Raw genomic sequence first — 5,479 nt, forward strand, 5'->3', positions numbered from 1 at the left:
TTTTAGCCTTAATCTCTCTCGGATCCATTCTCATACTTCAACAAAGTTTGGAACCCATTTAGGAGCTGATGACACGAATATCACCTTTAAATGTAAAGGGTTGGAAGAGCATGATATGACTACGTTATATAATTCTTCTCCACTTTATCTAAACGAGTGAACAAATTTATTGGATTTTCTGAAACTGATATCCGTTCTTCTTCGTTATAAATTCTTTTTAAGGTTATTCAAGTTATATACCTCGTCCCATTATAAAAATCGGTGTTGTACAGTGTAAGTTATGTAGAAGATACAATGTAAGCTTGTTTGAGACACGGTAACAAGGACTTAACTCTGAAGTCTGAATAAAGAAAAATTCACACCGCAGAGATACCAAAACCCACTCGTACGGTATCGTGCAAGTCCTAATAATGGTTGCAAGCAACGTTTCCACCCACGCTTACAACAATAATTGCTCCTAACGATGTGTTACTTTGTAATCAGCAGATAGTAGGACATCCTTTGTTTATCTGAAAAGGAGCGATGCATCACGACACGTCACAATATACTTTCAAGAGGGAAATTAAGACCTTTTATCTTTAAATAAACAGCAAAGGCACATTCGAAAACGATTTTAGGGTTAGGGTTTATCGCTTAATTCAATTTTAAATGCCAGACGGCTGTGCCATTAACCAAAACTAATAAAGCCGAGCTTTTTTTGAGTTAAAAGTTCGTTTAAAAAATACTTACGCGAATTACAACGCGCGAGGATAATTTCAACGAGCAAAATCCCCGAAAGGTATAATTTATATTGGAGCATATGCTTAATATGGTAATTGTAACCTATTTCCAAAGGCGAGAATACGAAAACTACAGTTGCTTGCTTAATCATTGCCGTCTTCCCAACATTCGGTAATTACCGTATGCAGTGTTGCAGTCTAAAGATTTCGTAATGCCTTCATTAGTCATTTGCATAATCCCGTTACAGTTAAAATACACCGACGACGCATTCTAAACAAGCCTTGTGAGTCTATAAGCATGTGACGATTAAAATTTATGCCGCATAATTATGATTAATGCCGCGGCTTTCTTATAAAACGAAGGGGCGAAATTAATAATTCTGGAAGCTTGTTGTGGGTCCTCCAGCCTAAAATTTATTCAGAATCGATTGTCTCCCAGGTTGCGGTGTTGGCGTTGAGCGAACTATTTCATTTATACGTGCCGCTTCCGCATCTTTCCTCATTTCCTTTTCCTTGGTCGTAGTTTTACGGTCCTTACGCCCTTTCCATTTCTATTCTGTACGTATAAGCGTAATAGTAGAATCTACAGTCTCTTGTATATTGGAGCCGCAGAATAATTTCGCGTTAACCGCTCTGAAAAGTAAGAAGCGAACGTTTGAATTTAAAAACTTGAACTTTAATGTTAAAAAAGATTTGCACTTCTTTTTGTCTCGCGAAAACAAGCTAAAACGTTGAGCTTAAGTTTGATTAATGGATAGTTACTCTATTTTCTTTTTCTTCTCCGTTAGCGCACGCTTTACTTTTTAACAATGGAAATCGATGGCGCGCATTGCTGCTTAATTTGAAAATTATGAAACGGGACTCATTTACATGCATCAGCATCATTTGTTATTATAATTATTTTTAGAAATTACCCTAAAGATAAACGTACCTATCAAAGCATAAATTCTTCCAAGTAAATCAAATGGTTTTTACAACAACGGAGCTATAATTGTTAAGTGAATATAAAACAAAGGTAGTAATTACAATTCCATTGTATAGAAAACCAGTACGTATTCAAACCTTATATTAAGGAGTCGTCGAAAATAAAAAAAATCACCTTTGAACTTCAGGTCGCAACCTTTTTAGCTCAAAAGGGCGCGTTCTGCCAATCTGAAATATATAACAACACAAACAAACAAAAAAAACGAGAGAGGTAGTTAATAGCGCGGCACATAAAATATTGCGAAAGTAATGCTAATGTCTGACAATCGGTAATCAGATATTAAGCCGTAATTAATACTCAATAGAAAGCAATAATTCAACATACACTAACTAACCAAATTGCTCGTACAATCGCGTATAAAAAGCATAATATAACATGCACGTTACGTTTAACGTTAGTGATACATCACAGGGCTGATTATCTAGGTAGAAAATAACGTAAAATGTAATCAAAAAAAAAGAGAAAAGGTTGAGGGACGATAAAGCTCTAAAAAATATATTAAGAAAAATGCTGAATACTCATCTAACATTGCGTAATGATTAGTGGCAAATACCAATCCGTAAAGCGCTTTAATGGAGCACAGCCATGAACATCACAAGGAAAGAGAGAAACCACTCCAAGAAGAAAAAGAACTCAAAATATTTAAACATAAAGGAACTTCCCTTATAACAAGGGTTGCTTAAATACACAGTATAAATAAAATCAATCACATATATGTTGCGTTATAAAAAAAATTAGTTTTCATTTATAAGATTAAATCAAAGAAATACTATACTTCTGGGACATTTATCTTACTATTTAAAGTAACTTTTTCCAAATTTTACATTATCAAAATACGGATATTTCATTTAATCAGTGACCCACACGTGATGACAACTAAAGATACACCGGTGGTAACCCTGATTTATTTCCCCTAGGTAAGTTAGTAGTGAATATTGGCAGGGCGAATGAAGTAGTATTTAGAGAAACACGAAATATAATCTACTATTTATTTCAATGTCACAAAAGATGCTCAAAAAGGACACCATTCATTTTCAGGCACAAATTAAACAGCCGCTTCATATTTTCAAATACACGTTCAAGTTCATCTTGAGTTATATTGCTTAATTCTTATCGTATCGCCCCTTAGAATCATTCAAGTGTGCGCAGTCAATTTGATATGTTCTTACAATACTTACAATGGAAATATTGCCAGTTCTTAATGAAAGTGAACAATTGCTAATAATGTTGAACTAATCAGCCTGTAGTATAATAGTGTGGCAGGGCAGGGCTCGATGGGCAAGGTTCTCTCATCAGATTGCGCTTGTGTGAAAGAGTGATTGAAATAGGACGAACGTTTGTCGAGGGTTAATTTAGTTACGTAATCTGTATTGGAAAACGATAATATACTGCCTGGAACATTTATATGACAAATATTTTCAATATGGATTTCCTTCTGGATAAAATAAACCCTCATACGCTGTAAACAATATCAATAAAATCTATAAGGATTACAAAAAATAGTTAAACTGAACTGAGAAATTTGGTATTTGGGAACCTGGTCACGTCAACAGTATCCCTAAGAATTATATTAAAGAAACACAGGAAATATAGGTCAATGGAGAATAAAATTAAATCAAAGGAAAGAGCCAAATGTGATCGCCATAAAGATGACTCGTACGCTTTTTATTACGTCGAAACAAAAATAGTGAGAGTTTAATACGTGCCGGGAGGAGTACAACTTTTTTTATTAGTTTCCTACAACAAGGATGACAAAGGAACTGAATAATTTATTCGGGTCGTGAAATGTCCCAAATACAGTTGCAGAGGATGGCAAGAAAATAGGAATGGAAGTAAAACGCGTGGTACATTTTTCGGAGATGTCCGCGTTCCGAAAGACCTACCCTTAATTCTGGTAAATTCGTAGTTCGGGAAGTGGTATTGAAAGACAAAATTGTGTGAAGTTAAATAGCTCCGAGGGCAACTAAGTAGACCGTACTGCAATATCGTGCTTTTTGTAAGGCGCAATGCACAAAGTTATTGTTTGAGTATAAAGCCGTTGCATATGACGAGAAGTTCAAAGATTCCAAAGTGTCGCTTTAAGCGATCACAAACTTAAATACTGAAAACGTTTTCTAAGGTACAGCGCGTTCTTTTACACAGCGTTAATAAAACTGGCTCAACCATTCCATTTAAAAGTCTATATACCTACGTATGAAAGTTGATTATTAAACGGCACATTTTCAACTTATCGTTTTGTGGCAGTTGCAAACCTGTGAAGTTATTAAAAGAGATTTATGTACTCAATGATTTCATCAAATAAAGCCCAGCTCTCTTGTAAATCATTAGCTTTGTACAATTCTAATGGGCACTAACGTGACGATATCAATTAAAAGCAAAGCCGGGCCTCCGCTGGAAAATATGTAATGTGTATTATTATACCACGGCTTAAAACGCGATTATTTTATTTATGAGCGCCAATAAATCTTCAGGATTTTGAATTATTAGAGTTTATCGTTTATTATTATTGCAGATCATCAATATCATATGTAGCCGAAAGCACTACCATTAGGCAAAGCGCACGATATATCGAAGCAAACGTATTTAGAGAGAGGCCCCATATTTTTACTTTACCATTGGCGTTTTTATTTGGTATAATAATATAAAATTGATTAATTTAATCTGCGTAGGAGGTAAATATGAGAACGTTAATGGAAATGAACTGGATTTCCATTAAATATTTATAACAAAAAAGTGTTCTAGCTATATTACTTGAAAAGTTCAGGCGTTCTTTTATTACTTAAAGGGTTTTAGTCGGCCAATTTGATAGAATTCTAAATGAAAAACTAAATCAATCTTTTAGTTCACTGTATAGTAAAGGAAGAATAATTTGTGCTCATTATTAATTGAACTTGATTAGCTTTAGCAATTATTGTTATCAGATTTCTTCCTTCAAAGTGTGCTGGGTTGAATGAATAAGTACCACTGCTACCGATCAGAAGGCCCCTTGCGCGCCCTTAAATTGACCCAGAGCACTTACTACCGTAACGTAACTCCAACTGAGATCACAATGGGAGGCATTTTCCACGTCCATCTCGGTACAAACAAAAGACTAGTCATCTCTACAGGAACAACGTGTTCTCCATGCGTTGAAGAGATTTCCCAACGTCGATCGATCCGGACCTGGCTCCCGTGGGTGAAGGAAGTCTTCACTCAACTCCCGACAAAGACCACCACCTACAGGTATGGATCTGCCCGTGTCCGACGTACCGCCAGGGAGGTAGGAGACCTTTCAACGTTGTCGGGCTCAATAGTCTATCCCAATTAATAACAACCAGTAATTAACTGCACACACAATGCACATTCAGCGGTTTTCTCCTGAAACGAACGGGTGAGGATCTAGAAGACAACAATATACGAAAAACATGAGTGTCGTTATGGACAACACAGCTTACCATAATACACTTTTAAAATGTTCTCTATACAAAAAAAAGGACCAAACTGGAGTTGTATGAAGTAATAAAAGGATACAGATCTCAATCTGATTCAAAAAAGTACACTTTTGATTCTGTAATGGTAGCTCATGGACATTCCGTTTTGCAACTTCCGCCATATCATCCCGATTTGAATTCCATTGATAGAATTTGCATTTATATTAAACAGTGCTTTACATAACACTACATTCAGACTGAAACGATATTAAAAGGTTAGCAGAAACAAAATTGTTCAATTGTCATACAATCAGCGTGCAAACATTCCAGAAAGGTGGAATCCCAGTTTATGGAAACAGAACATG

Source organism: Photinus pyralis, unplaced genomic scaffold, assembly GCF_008802855.1.
Source record: "Photinus pyralis isolate 1611_PpyrPB1 unplaced genomic scaffold, Ppyr1.3 Ppyr1.4_LG5, whole genome shotgun sequence".
Classification (NCBI taxonomy): domain Eukaryota; kingdom Metazoa; phylum Arthropoda; class Insecta; order Coleoptera; family Lampyridae; genus Photinus; species Photinus pyralis.